The sequence below is a fragment of the Macaca thibetana genome, chromosome 7 (genome assembly GCF_024542745.1).
Source record: "Macaca thibetana thibetana isolate TM-01 chromosome 7, ASM2454274v1, whole genome shotgun sequence".
Taxonomy (NCBI): domain Eukaryota; kingdom Metazoa; phylum Chordata; class Mammalia; order Primates; family Cercopithecidae; genus Macaca; species Macaca thibetana.
Window position 1 is genome coordinate 88358951 of NC_065584.1, and position 16377 is coordinate 88375327.

Here is a 16377-nt window from a genome sequence, read left to right on the forward strand (position 1 = left end):
AAAAAAGAATCAGTGAACTTGATATATCAAATGAAATGATTCAGTTTGAAGAGCAGGAAAACAAAAGAATGACAACAAAAAAGAGTAGAGCCTAAAGACCTGTGTAACAACATCAAGAATGCCTACATACAGAATCCTGGTGAGGAATGAGGGGCAGGAAGACTATTTGAAGAAACACGTTTGAAAACTTCCCAAATTTCACTAAAGACAAATATACACATTCAAAAAGCTCAGTGAACTTCATCAAGCAAATATACAAAGATATTCACACCAAGACATACTATGATTCAAATTGTCAAAAGGCAAAGTGAATGTTTGAAAGCAGCAAGAGAAAGGCAATTCATCATTTACAAGGGATCCTCAGTAAGTCTGACAGCAGATAGCTCAATGTAAACCATGGATGTCAGAAGAACTTAGGATGCATTTCAAAGTTCTGAAAGAAAAAAACACCGTCAACCAAAAATTCTATAACTTGGAATATTCCCTTCAAGTATTAAGGATAAATTACACATTCCCAAATTAAAAAGAAAGAAAGAAAGAAAGCTTTAAAAGTTCATGTTTGGTAGGCTGTACTTCAAGATACACTTTTAAAAAAAGATACCTTCAGATACAAACTAAAAAACAGTAGAAAGTAACTCAAAACCACATAAAGAAATAACTCCAGTAAAGGTAACTATATAGGTAAATACAAAAGCAAGTATCACATTTTTTGCAAGTCTTTTTTAATATTCTATATAATTTTTAAAACAAATGCATAAAATAATGACTATAAATCTGCTGACGGGACATGATGTATAAAGATATGGTTTGTGAAATTAACAACATAAAGAAATTCATAGGAAACTAAAAAATAATAGAGATTTTGTAGACTATTGAAGTTGTTTCAATTTACACTAAGTTGTTCTAAATTAAGAATGTTAATTGTAAATCCCCATGGTAACCACTAAGTTAATATCTTTTTAAAGTACAGAAAAGGAAAACAGAGGGTAAACACAGTGATATGCTACAAAATAGCAACTAAACACAAAAGAAGGTAATAATTGACGAAACTAGAAACAAAGGAGATATAAGACATACAGAAAACAAAAGCAAAATGGTAGGAGTAAGCCCCTCTGTATCAGTAATTACATTGAATACAAATGAATTAAACTCTCCAATCCAAAGAAAGAGATTGGCAGAATGGACTTTTTTTAAGTGATCCAACTATATTGTTGGATCACTTTAAATCACAAGACACTCACTTTAGATCAAAATACACAATGAGTTGAAACTGAAAGGATGGAAGAAAACATTCCATGTAAGTAATAGCCAAAGGAGATCTGAGGTAAATATACTTATATCAGACAAAACGGACTTTAAGTCAAAAACTGTTACAAAATAGAAAGAACAGTATATATTGATTTAAAAATTAAACAAGAAGATATAACAATTATAAATATATGTACACCAACCAACAGAGCTCCAAAATACATAACGCAACCACTGAGAGAATTAAAGGGAGACAATTCCACAAAAATTGTTGGGCATTTTAAAACCCAACTTTAAATAAAGGATAAAACATCTAGAGCAAATATCAAGGGAGGAAATAGAGGATTTGAACAAAAGTATAAGCAAAAACTATAGAGAACTCTTCTCTCAAAAACTGCAGAATATGGTAAACATGGAACATTCTGCAGCATAGATGATATGTTAGGCTATAAGATAGCTCAATAAACTTAAAAAGATTGAAATCATGCAAAGTATCTTCACTGACCACAATGGAATGAAATAAGATATCAGTAACAAAAATAACCAGAAATTTTACAAATATTTGGAAATTAAACACACAGTATTTACCAACCAATGAATCAAAGAACAAATCATGAGGGAAATTAGAAAATGTTTAGAGACAAATGAAAACAAAAAATATAGCAAGATGGGTGTGATATATCAAAAGCAGTGCTCAGAGTTGTAACACCTACATTTTAAAAAAGAAACATGTGAAATCAATAACCAAATTTTACTCAATAAACCATAAAAGGAAGAGCAAACAAAATCCAGAGCTAACAGAAGGAAGGAAATAAAGATTAGAGCAGAGATAAATGAAATTGAGAATTAAAAAATTATACAGAGATCAACAAATCTAAAAGTTGGTTCTTCCAAAATATCAACAAAATTAATACACTTTTACATAGACTAAGCAAAACATCTCTATTCAGCTGATATTTTACAAGGGAGCCAACATTATTCAATGGGGAATAATAGCTTTTTCAACAAAAAGTGCTGGGAATACTGAATATTCATATGCAAAAAAAATGAAGTTGGACCCCTACCTCACATTATATACAAAATCTAGATTGGATCAATAATGTAAATATAAGAGTGAAAACCATACACACTTAGAAGAAAAACATGGAAATAAAACATTGCTGTGGATTGGCAATGAGTTCTTAGATAATACACCAAAAATACAAGCATGAAACAAAGATGTAGCCAAAATGTACCAGAATCTGAAAACAAAGAATTAGAGGGGAATTTGGTGAAAAAAAAATGGGAGAATGGGACATTCCTCTATGAATGCTTTTGTACATAATTGTACATTTTTAATTAAGTTAATCTTTTACACTTTCAAAGTGTGATATTAAGCAAACAAAGATAAGTTATTACAAGACTCTAAAACTGAATGCGATGAGAAACAAGTGAATCCAAACATATTTCAAATGAATGAATGACATAATCAAACTTAAGGGGAAAATAATAATCTGATGTTTTTTGACTGTTCTTTCTTTCATTTCAAATTGACTTTTGAACATACTTTGACTACATACCATCGCTTGAAATAATAAAATATCCACCAAAAATTATTAAATCTTCTCGATAGGCTTTTTTCTTTTTATATTGGTATAAATATAAGAGTTCTGAAACAAATGTATGTGCATTGTAAGATTAAGCTAATGAGTAAATATTAATATATTTATATTGCTAGAACCTCAGATTCTCACTGTGAAAGGACAGAGATACAGATATGGAATAAGACAAGGAACGAGCCGGGCACAGTGGCTCACACCTGTAATCCCAGCACTTTGGGAGGCTGAGGTGGGCAGATTATGAGGTCAGGAGATCGAGACCAACCTGGCTAACACAGTGAAACCCCATCTCTACTAAAAATACAAAAATTAGCCGGGCATGGTGGCAGGCACCTGTAGTCCCAGCTACTCGAGAGATTGAGACAGGAGAATGGCGTGAACCCAGGAGGCGGAGTTTGCAGTGAGCCGAGTTCGCACTACTGCACTCCAGCCTGGGCAACAGAGACTCTGTCTCAAAAAAAAAAAAAGGTAAAGAAGAAGCCCACTGAGTTACATTAGTATCAGTATTATCAATATAAATATGCAATGTGCTCTCTCACATGCTCTTTCCCTCTCTTAAAAACAATATATATATATATATATATATAATGTGTGCATATTATATAATACATTATATGCATAGACACACATGTGTGTCTATACATATACCTATACAATATATATACATATTGAGGATTAACAGGTGCTAGTAGAAAATATTAGCTTTCTTTGTATTAACAGGTGTTAGTAGAAAGTAGTAGTAGGTGCTAGGATAAAAGTCATAATTAAACCATGCTGGTGAATGAACGCACCATCACGTATAATCTTACTAAAAATAGAATCAAGCACGTGTCCTAGTCAAACCTCTGGATTCAACTGTCATTTGGATAAAATGCAAAGGGTAGTGGAAATGTTGATCTTCACTGAGAGTCTAATCAGCAAAATTCAGAGTGTGGAAATCAAGTGACAAAAATCCCAAATTTTTCAACAAATGTATGGAAAAGAAAACTTTGGAAAGAAACCTGTATGTTAGAAAAGATTTTAAAAACATGACAAATGAAAAAAATGGGCAAGATTAATAATAGTGTCTTGTAATACATACATGAAAGATAAAGCCATGAAAATGCAAGGAAGTCTCCATTGTAACAGTCATGATTATAGTAACTTTCCAGGAGAAAGGCGGCTGCAATTGAGGAGAGTCACATACAGGACTTCAGGGCTGGCAAAGTTCTGTATATTGACTTATGTGATGATTACAGGGATGTTTACAAAAACCAAACTATAAGTTTGTTTTGTGCCATGTTTTGTATTGTGTGTTTTGTTTTCAACTTAAAAATAAATAAAACCAAAATCAAGTCTTCATTATCAAGTAGCACAAAGTCTCCAATCTATAACCACCTTTGTCTGGAAACCTACGTTTAACCACCATTGCCAGAGTCAGTACTGACAACGCATTCATATTTTTAACACTGAAACACAATAAACAAGGAAATTTTTGCTCCTCTAAAACAGGGCATCTTCAGGCAGTCAGAACAACTCAGAAAGTTTCTGTCAGTTGCATAAAACTTCCCTGTGCAAAGAGTTACACAAAATGCTGCCATAGTAAAGGTAGTTAACTAACGACACTAATTGTGCTTGGGCAGTGACCAAGTGGAACTTCAGAGACCTGGCATTGCTAGCCAGAAATCACTTGTCACGGAAATTGTCTCCTGGAATCACTGTGGTTTTCCCAGGGTAACTTAGGGGAAAAGTGGTTAATGGGTCACTTGGGGGTGGCACCTTCATCAGTAAATTACACTTACTTTCTCCTACTAAGAATTTTATTTTTGGCCATGAAGCCAAAAGTCAGCTCTTAAATAACAAGGGAAGCAAATAATCATTGAATAAAAATAGCAAAAAGAAAAAGCTGTGCAAAGAAATTTATGCTTTTAAAATTCATTCTACATTAGAAATATAAACCATAGCCTCATCACAGGCACTTAAATACACTGAAGCTGCCAAAACAATCTACTGTTTTGCCTATCTACTTATCAACTTCTTCATAGCAAACTGGGGGGAAGAAGGCAATGGAATGAATAAAATGAAAGCCACAAAAATCTAGCTGGGAGAAATATTTATGACACGTCCATAAAAAATTTTAATTAATGCAAAGTATTAACACCAATGATTGCAATAATACAGATCTTACAAATGATAGTTTCAGTTTGAACAGACTATCCAAAAATTAATTTTCTATAGTAACAGTTTTTAAATAAAATATCAGTTCCTGAAACATATAAAATGGTACAATGAGTGAAAAAAAAAACAAATTCAGAGCAAACATAAATTAAGAAGTATCTAATATTCAAACATAGGCAAAGAGATGGAGATTTCTGGATAATCACTTAAGCCCATGGTTAAAAATAAATGCAAATGTGTTAATATTTACTGAATAATTTATCTGTGCCAAGCAGTGTATTAATGATTCATTTTTATTTTTCACTAAATTGTTCCTCTAAACTATAAAGTTGGTGTAGCCTACCAGTGAATGCAGGAAATCTGACCTAAAACCTGCACTTCTTACCATTTTGCTCATATTTATTCCCTGTGCATTTTTGTAACATATATATGTTATATTTACAGAAAGAGAGAGAGGCAGAGATAGAAAGTATGTAAAAATAATTTATGGAGTTTAATGTTATGTCAGGGTAATTACATGATTATATAATTAACAGAGGTTTCTTTTTAAATCAGCTATATCAAATAGAAAAATAAATGTAGGGATCAAGAGACTTATTCTGTACATCTGTGATAGTTCTGTCATGATACTGCATTCTCAAGTCATTACCCCAAAAATATGGTTTAGCTCAACAAATGCTTATTGAGTGACACTGGGTGCTAAAGATGTGAAGATGAGGGAAGGGAATCCCTTTTCCTAGCCAGAGGAACTGAGACACACAACACCTGGAAAATTGGGTAACTCCCACCCCAATACTGCACTTTACCAAGGGTCTTAGCAAATGGGCACACCAGGAGATTATATCCCACACCTAGCTGGGAGGGTCTCACGCCCATGGAGCCTCCCTCATTGCTAGCACAGCAGTCTGCGATCTAACCACAAGGCAGCAGCGAGGCTGGGGCAGGGGGCGCCCACCATTGCTGAGGCTTAAATAGGTAAACAAAGCCACTGGGAAGCTGGAACTGGGTGGAGCTCACAGCAGCTCAAGGAGGCCTGCCTGTCTCTGTAGACTCCACCTCTGGGGACAGGGCACAGCTAAACAACAACAACAACAACAACAAAAGCAGCAGAAACCTCTGCAGACGCAAACAACTCTATCTGACAGCTTTGAAGAGAGCAGTGGATCTCCCAACACGGAGGTTGAGATCTGAGAATGGACAGACTGCCTACTCAGGTGGGTCCCTGACCCCTGAGTAGCCTAACTGGGAGACATCCCCCACTAAGGGCAGATGGACACCCACACCTCACACAGTGGAGTACACCCCTGAGAGGAAGCTTCCAAAGCAAGAATCAGACAGGTACCCTCGCTGTTCAGCAATATTCTATCTTCTGCAGCCTCTGCTGCTGATATCCAGGCAAACAGGGTCTGGAGTGGACCTCAAGCAATCTCCAACAGACCTACAGCTGAGGGTCCTGACTGTTAGAAGGAAAACGAACAAACAGGAAGGACACCCACACCAAAACCCCATCAGTATGTCACCATCATCAAAGACCAGAGGCAGATAAAACCACAAAGATGGGGAAAAAGCAGGGCAGAAAAGCTGGAAATTCAAAAAATAAGAGCGCATCTCCCCCGGCAAAGGAATACAGTTCATCACCAGCAATGGATCAAAGCTGGACGGAGAATGACTTTGACGAGATGAGAGAAGAAGGCTTCAGTCCATCAAACTTCTCAGAGCTAAAAGAGAAATTATGTACCCAGCGCAAAGAAACTAAAAATCTTGAAAAAAGAGTGGAAGAATTGATAACTAGAATAATTAATGCAGAGAAGGCCATAAACGAACTGACAGAGATGAAAACCATGACACGAGAAATACGTGACAAACGCACAAGCTTCAGTAACCGACTCGATCAACTGGAAGAAAGAGTATCAGCGATTGAGGATCAAATGAATGAAATGAAGCGAGAAGAGAAATCTAAAGAAAAAAGAAGAAAAAGAAATGAACAAAGCCTGCAAGAAGTATGGGATTATGTAAAAAGACCAAATCTACGTCTGAGTGGGGTGCCTGAAAGTGAGGGGGAAAATGGAACCAAGCTGGAAAACATTCTTCAGGATATCATCCAGGAGAACTTCCCCAACCTAATAGGGCAGGCCAACATTAAAATTCAGGAAATACAGAGAACACCACAAAGATACTCCTCGAGAAGAGCAACTCCAAGACACATAATTGCCAGATTCACCAAAGTTGAAATGAAGGAAAAAATGTTAAGGGCAGCCAGAGAGAAAGGTCGGGTTACCCACAAAGGGAAGCCCATCAGACTAACAGCAGATCTCTCGGCAGAAACTCTCCAAGCCAGAAGAGAGTAGGGGTCAATATTCAACATTCTTAAAGAAAAGAATTTTCAACCCAGAATTTCATATCCAGCCAAACTAAGTTTCATAAATGAAGGGGAAATAAAATCCTTTACAGATAAGCAAATGCTTAGAGATTTTGTCACCACCAGGCCTCTCTTACAAGAGACCCTGAAGGAAAAATTTCCTTTGAAAACTGGCACAAGACAGGGATGCCCTCTCTCACCACTCCTATTCAACATAGTGTTGGAAGTTCTGCCTAGGGCAATAAGGCAAGAGAAAGAAATAAAGGGTATTCAGTTAGGAAAAGAAGTCAAATTGTCCCTGTTTGCAGATGACATGATTGTATATCTAGAAAACCCCATTGTCTCAGCCCAAAATCTCCTTAAGCTGATAAGCAACTTCAGCAAAGTCTCAGGATACAAAATTAATGTGCAAAAATCACCAGCATTCTTATACACCAGTAACAGACAAACAGAGAGCCAAATCATGAATGAACTTCCATTCACAATTGCTTCAAAGAGAATAAAATACCTAGGAATCCAACTTACAAGGGATGTAAAGGACCTCTTCAAGGAGAACTACACACCACTGCTCAGTGAAATAAAAGAGGACACAATCAAATGGAAGAATATACCATGCTCATGGATAGGAAGAATCAATATCGTGAAAATGGCCACACTGCCCAAGGTAATTTATAGATTCAATGCCATCCCCATCAAGCTACCAATGAGTTTCTTCACAGAATTAGAAAAAACTGCTTTAAAGTTCATATGGAACCAAAAAAGACCCCGCATTGCCAAGACAATCCTAAGTCAAAAGAACAAAGCTAGAGGCATCATGCTACCTGACTTCAAACTATACTACAAGGCTACAGTAACCAAAATGGCATGGTACTGGTACCAAAACAGTGATATAGACCAATGGAACAGAACAGAGTCCTCAGAAATAATACCACACATCTACAGCCATCTGATCTTTGACAAACCTGAGAGAAACAAGAAATGGGGAAAGGATTCCCTATTTAATAAATGGTGCTGGGAAAATTGGCTAGCCATAAGTAGAAAGCTGAAACTGGATCCTTTCCTTACTCCTCATACGAAAATTAATTCAAGATGGATTAGAGACTTAAATGTTAGACCTAAAACCATAAAAACCCTAGAAGAAAACCTAGTTAATACCATTCAGGACATAGGCATGGGCAAGGACTTCGTGTCTAAAACACCAAAAGCAATGGCAACAAAAGCCAAAATTGACAAATGGGATGTAATTAAAGTAAAGAGCTTCTGCGCAGCAAAGGAAACTACCATCAGAGTGAACAGGCAACCTACAGAATGGGAGAATATTTTTGCAATCTACTCACTGAAAAAGGGCTAATATCCAGAATCTACAAAGAACTCAAACAAGTTTACAAGAAAAAAGCAAACAACCCCATCAAAAAGTGGGCAAAGGATATGAACAGACATTTCTCAAAAGAAGACATTCATACAGACAATAGACACATGAAAAAATGCTCATCATGACTGGCCATCAGAGAAATGCAAATCAAAACCACAATAAGATACCATCTCACACCAGTTAGAGTGGCAATCATTAAAACATCAGGAAACAACAGGTGCTGGAGAGGATGTGGAGAAATAGGAACACTTTTACACTGTTGGTGGGATTGTAAACTAGTTCAACCATTATGGATAACAGTATGACAATTCCTCAAGGATCTAGAACTAGAAGTACCATATGACCCAGCCATCCCATTACTGGGTATATACCCAAAGGATTATAAATCATGCTGCTATAAAGACACATGCACACGTATGTTTATTGTGGCACTATTCACAATAGCAAAGACTTGGAATCAACCCAAATGTCCACCAGTGACAGACTGGATTAAGAAAATGTGGCACATATACACCATGGAATACTATGCAGCCATAAAAATGATGAGTTTGTGTCCTTTGTAGGGACATGGATGCAGCTGGAAACCATCATTCTCAGCAAACTATCGTAAGAACAGAAAACCAAACACCTCATGTTCTCACTCATAGGTGGGAACTGAACAATGAGATCACTTGGACTCGGGAAGGTGAACATCACACACCGGGGCCTATCATGGGGAGGGAGGAGTGGGGAGGGATTGCATTGGGAGTTATACCTGATGTAAATGACGAGTTGATGGGTGCTGACGAGTTGATGGGTGCAGCACACCAACATGGCACAAGTATACATATGTAACAAACCTGCACGTTATGCACATGTAGCCTAGAACTTAAAGTATTATAATAATAATAATAATAAAGATGCGAAGATGGATGAGACATCATCTCTGCGATCCAAAAGCTTACTATCTAGTGGGAGAGTTACATATGTAAAAACAGTAATCTAATAAGAGCTAACAAGTGAAAACTAAGATAAATTAATAATACAAGATTACACGGAAGGTTTCCAAAGTCAATTAGGCCTCAAATGAATCTTTGATTATATTTAAATGAAAATATAATTTCATTATATTTAAATGAAATATAGTTTAGAGGAAAGCACACGAGGATTAACCAAATGAAGACATGTGAAAGTTTTTCAAACAAAAAGGAACAGCAGGAGCAAATGCAAGGAGGCCTAAAATAAAGAGACATGTAAAGAGGTATAAGCAGCTTTGTACTACTTCCTGATAATTAGAAGAATATTGGGAACAACAAGAGCTAGAGAAAAGAGTCATAATTATGGAAAAATATTTATTAAATTATAAGAAATTTATAACATAAAGAATAGGAAGACCATGAAATGTTTTAATAAAGATGATGCTCTAAATTGACCACTCTAGCTACATTGTTGGGGGAGAAATTTGAGAACAAGACTAGAAACTAAGAGAATAATTAGAAAAATGCAACTACAACGCAGATGAGTGATGATCAAGGTCTGAACTGAATAGTGGAAATAGAGATAAGGAGGCAAATTCAAGAAATGTTTGTGAAAGTAAAATTAACATGACCTGGTGTTTGATTGACTGTGTAAAGTGAAGGGAAAGGATGAATAATCAATGAATAATATTTATTCTACCAAATGCCTTCACGCTGCTCTGATGACAGGATAATATGTAAGCTTTCCTATATTTCAGAACCCGTATGACATGAGAAAAAGTAAAAAGGGGATGGGGGTAGGAAGTATCCTGAATTGACTGAGAAATAAGGAGGTATTCCACAGATAACATACAAAACATATATTTAGTGTTCAAGGAATAATAACAAAGTGAACACCTATGTATCCACCACACAGGATATGAAATAGAACATAGGCCGGCTATGGTGGCTCACACCTATAATCGCAGCACTTTGGGAGGCCGCAGTAAGAGGATCACTTAAGCCTGGGACACAGGCTGCAGTGAGCTAAGATCACACCATTGTACTCCAGCCTGGGCCACACAGAGAGACCGTGTTTCAGAAAAAATAAAAATAAAAAAACTAGATGTCTTGGAGGATTGGAAAAAAAATAGGACCTTACTAGTGCCTTACATGCCCATTGAGCGCTCCCTGCCAATTGTGTTCCCCTTTATTTCCTACTTGATATGACCACTATCCTTCCATTCCATTGTATTCGTTTTTTAATAGACTTTAATGGATCTCAAATGATGCATTAGTTTTTTTCTTTGAAACTTACATAAATGAAATTATTTTGTAGTTCTTTCACCTTTATCAGAAGGTACTTTCACCTTGATTCAAAAATAAGTTTGTATATTACAACCTTGTTGATGAATGTTGCTGTAGTTCATCCATTCGTATTGCTAAATGATATTCTACTACATGAATATGTCGGACTTCATTCATCAAATCTATTGTTGATGAACACTTGAAATTTTTCCAGTTTTTAACCATTACAAACAATGCTGCTATGAACATTCTTTTGTATATCACCTGGTTCATATGTGCAAGATATCCTCTGGAGTATATATTTAAAAGTAAAATTATTGAGTTATTCAACATTACCATGAAATGCTATAGTATTTTTTTAAATAATCCTACAAATTTACACTTCTACCATGAACAGACAAGCATTACCATTGCTTTTCATCCTTAGGCATGATATTTGTCTTTTGTTCTGGGGCCTTTGTTTTGTTTTGCTTTGTTTTTTGCTTAGAAGTTCTTTGGCTTATTTGGGATATTTTTTTGGCTCCATATGAACTTCAGGATTTTTTTTAATTTTGTGAAAAATAATGTTCGTAATTTGATGGGAATTGCATTAACTCTATAGATTGCTTTGGGTGATATGGTCATTTTAGCTATTGATTTTTTTAATCCATGAGCACGGGATGTTTTTTCCATTTATTTATGTCATCTGTAATTTCTTTCATTAGTGTTCTATAGTTCTCCTTGTAGAGATCTTTCATTTATATAGTTATGTATTCCTAGGTATTTTTCATGGTTATTGTAAATTCAGTTGAGTTCTTAATTTTGTTCTCAACAAATTAATCTCAACAAACATTCAAACAGCTTGAATGTTTTTGGTGTATAGAAATACAACTGATTTTGGTGGCTTGATTTTTTATCCCGAGACTTTACTGAAGTCACTTATCAAGTCTGGGAGTCCTCTGCAAGACTTTAGGGTTTTCTAGGCATACAATCATGTCATGAGTGAACAGAGATAATTTGACTTCTTTTTTTCTAATTCGTATACCTTTTATTTCTTTCTCCTACCTGATAGTTCTGGCTAGCACTTCCAGCACTGTGTTGAATAGGAATGATGAAAGTGAACATCCTTGCTTTTCTCCAGTTTCTAGAAGCAACGTTTCCAACTTTTGCCCATCCAGGATGATATTGTCTGTGGCTTTGTCATAGAGGACTCATTTTTTGAGGTATATTCCATCTATACCTATATTGTAGAGGGTTTTTATCATAAATAGATGTTGGATTTTATCAAATGCTTATTCTGCATCTAATGAGTTGATCATAGGGTTTTTGTTCTCAGTTCTGTTTATGTGGTGAATCATGCTTATTGATTTGTGTATTTTAAACCATTCAAGCATCCCAGGAATAAAGCCCACTCGATCATGATGAATTATCTTTTTGATGTGCTGTTGGCTTCAGTTAGCTACAATTTCATTGAGTATTTTTACATCTGTGTTCATCAGGGATAAGGATTTGTAGGAAAAGACTGAGAAAGAAAATAGAACAGGCCGGGTGCAGTAGCTCACGACTGTAATCCCAGCACTTTGGGAGGCCGATGCGGGCGGATCACGAGGTCAGGAGATCGAGACCATCCTGGCTAACATGGTGAAACCCCGTCTCTACTAAAAAAATACAAAAAAATTAGCTGGGCGTGGTGGTGGGTGCCTGTAGTCCTAGCTACTCAGGAGGCTGAGGCAGGAGAATGGTGTGAACCTGGGAGGCGGAGCTTGCAGTGAGCAGAGATTGTGCCACTGTACTCCAGCCTGGGCAACAGAGCAAGACTCCATCTCAAAAAACAACAACAACAAAAAAAGAAAATAGAACAGATCAATGAAACTAAGAATTTGTTCTTTGAAAAGATAAACAAAACTGACAAACCATTAGCTAGACTAGAAAAACGAGAGAATACTCAAAGCAATAAAATCAGAAATGGAAGAGGAAATATTACAACTAATACCACAGAAATACAAAGGATCACAAGAGGCCACTATAAACAATTACAAGCCAACAAATTGGATAACCTAGAAAAAGTAGATAGCTTTCTAGAAAAATACTACTTACCTAGAGAAAATTAAGAAGAAAGATAAAATCTGAACAGAACAATACTGAGTATGGAGAGTACATCAATAATAAAACATCTCCTATCAAAGAACATCCCAGGACCAGAAATTTTCATTGCTGAATTCTAATATTTAAAAAAATAATAATACCAATCCTTCTGAAATTCTTCCAAAAACTTGAAGGAGAAGGAATATTTCCAAACTCGTTTTACAAGATCAGCATTATTTTTTTTTAAAGGCAGACAAGGACACTATAAGAAAAGTATGGGCGAACCAACATCCCTGATGAACACAGATGCAAAAGTCCTCAAAAAAAGTACTAGTAAACAGAATTTAACAATGCATTAGGAGAACATTTACCATGATAAAGTGGATTTATCCTCCAGATGTTTCAACATACACAAATCAAATGTGATAAACCACATTACCAGAATAAAGGATAAAAAACATAGTTATCTCTATATATGCAGTAAAAGCATCTGACAAAATTCAAAATCCTCTCATGACAAACCCTCTCAACAAATTGGGCATAAAAGGCATGTACCTTAACACAAAACAGGACATATATAACAAGCTCATAGCTCACATCATACCCCACAACGAAAAAGTGAAGCTTTTCCTCTAAGATCAAGAACAAGACAAGGATATTTATTCTCGCCACTTCTATTCAACTTATTTCTGGAAGTCCTAGCCGAGCAATTAAGCCAAATAAAGAAATAAAAGATATTCAAATTGAAAAGGAAGCAATAAAATCGTCTCTGTTTGATAACATATTATATATAGGAAACCCTAAAAACTCCACCAAAAAGCTATTAGAAATGATAAATGAATTCAATAAAATTGCGGAATTCAAAATCAATGTACAAAACTCAGTAGTTTCTTTATACTGACAACAAATTATATGACAAAAATAAAGAAATCAATCTCATTCATGATAGCATAAAAAAAAACAGTATTGTTTGTTTAGGAGCACATTTAGAATTGTATTTAGGAGTACATTTAACCAAGGAGGTGACAGATCTGTATACTGAACACTATAAAACATTGATGAAAAAATGGTAGATGACACAAATACATGAAAAGATATTTTATGTTCATGGGTAGGAAGAATTAATATTCTTAAAATGTCCTTACTGCCCAAAGTGATTTATAGGTTTAATGCAATATTTCTCAAAATTCCAATGTCATTCTTCACAGAAATAGAAAAAACAATTTGAAAATTTATATGGAACCACAAAAGACCCTGAATAGCTAAAGGACTCTTGAGCAATAAGAACAAAGCTGAAGGCCTCACAATCTGACTTTAAAGTGTATTTCAGGAAAAGAACAAAAGAAGGAAGAAGAGGGTAGAGGAGAAGTGCAGCAAGGGTGGAGGGAGGTGTCCATGCTGTGTCAGAGGAACAGGAGGAGTATGGAGAGGAGAAACCTCCCGGGTGGCATGGAGCTCTTGCTCCTCTAGGCACTGCCCAGCCCCCTGAACCCCCACAGGATAAGGAAGCCTGTGTGTGCACCAACAATCAAAGCTACATTTGTGACACAACAGACACTGCTGTGAGCAGTCTCAGTGTCATAACTACTGCTATGAACATTGGTGGTTCTGGCTGGTGTGGACCATCACCATTACCCTGAGCTGCTGCTGCATCTGCCACCACAGCCAAGCACAGCCCTCAAGTCCAGCAGTAGCAACATGAAATCAACCTGACTGCCTATCCAGAAGCCCACAATTACTCAGTGCTACCATTTTATTTCACCAAACTATGTATTACCTTCTCATGAGGAAGTGGTGAACTGACCTCCACCTCCTCCCCTCCCAAACAGTGCCTTCCAGCTACAGGAGCAGCAGCAGCAGCTGCCTTCACAATGTGGCACTGCAGGTGACACTGTGGGTGACACTTGGAAGAGCAACCACTAGTCTGGGGCCAGCAGAAGCAGCACAAGACCCCAAGCATCACTGACCCTGACCCCTCTGACCTACCAGCTGACTGAGAAACAGCCAGCCACCAAAGCCCCAGGAGTAGAACCCAGTGGCTCTGTGGCCAGCCTGGGAAGCTGAACCCAGGGGCGTTCCTGGATAAGGATTCAGAATGTGAGGAGGAGCTGCTGAGAGATGACAGCTCTGAGCATGGCAGCACACCTTCAGACAGCAAAGACAAGACACCCAGGAGACATCACCACTTCACAGAGGCCTCAGGCATCGAAATGTGTGGGTACAGCCAGGGGCAACCTCACAATGACCTCAGAGATCAGCACATTCATAGATGGTGCTCTGGATGGGCCTCTGGACTTCTGTGACAGCTGCCATTTGCAGTCCCCTAGAGATGAGGCGTAAGTCCTCTACCCGATCTGAGGAGCAGGCTTGAGAGCCTGGGCATCCCCATCTGACATGGCCACCTGTGTGCCTGCTGGTGAACACAAATCAATGAGCAGGACTCTCCAAACTCCCAGAGCAGCAGTTCCTCCAGGTAGAGCAGGTCCTGTTAGCTCCCAAGAACTTGGCAAAGCAACCAGGATAGGGGAAAACCATGAGAAAATAATTAAATGACTTTCACAGAAAATAATACAGACACTTTGTGTTTTTTTCCCCCCTTAAGTCCTCTCCTGCATTTTCCTACATCTCCAGGTACAGCTCAAAGAGAGAAGCCCACTAAGGCTCAGGGTTTGTCATCTGTGGCTGCCAGTGTCTGCAGAGCCAGAATTAGGCTAATCCTATGGTAGGATGAGAGCTGATGGGCAGTTGTGTGGTAGGTTCGTAGGGAGCATGCTGATCTCTTGAATTCCGGGTGAAAAGATCTATGCACCCTGTACATCAGGACAAACTAAAGCATCCTTGAAAGGTCCCTTCCCAGCAGGCTCTGGCTGGCTGCAGACTGGTTCAGGTGTGGATTATATTACCTTCTCTTTGGTTTTTCTGCTAAAAACAAATAACGAAAGACAGCTGGAAACAAGAACTTTACCAGTTGGCAGGTTTGGCTGTGTCCCCACCCAAATCTCATCTCAAATTGTAATTCCCATAATGCCCACGTGTCAAGGGTGGGACCCAGTGGAGGTGATTGGATCATGGGGGCAGTTTTCCCCATGCTGTTCTCATGATAGTGAGTACTCACGAGATCTTATGGTTTTATAAGTGTTTGACAGTTCCTCCTATACACACACATGCTTTTTCACCTGCCACCATGTAAGACATACCTGCTTCCCCTTCAACCATGATTGTAAGTTTCCTGAGGGCTCCCACCACAGCCATGTGGAACTGTGAGTCACTTAAACGTATTTCCTTTGTAAATTACCCAGTCTCAGGCAGCAGTATCCTTATAGCAATGTGAGAATG

The 16377-nt window shown here is 37.4% G+C and overlaps 1 pseudogene; it reads left to right on the forward strand.

Moving 5' to 3' along the window:
• The first annotated feature begins 14463 nt into the window (after positions 1 to 14463).
• Positions 14464 to 15518, forward strand: LOC126959215 (WW domain binding protein 1-like; annotated as a pseudogene).
• Positions 15519 to 16377: the final 859 nt, after the last annotated feature.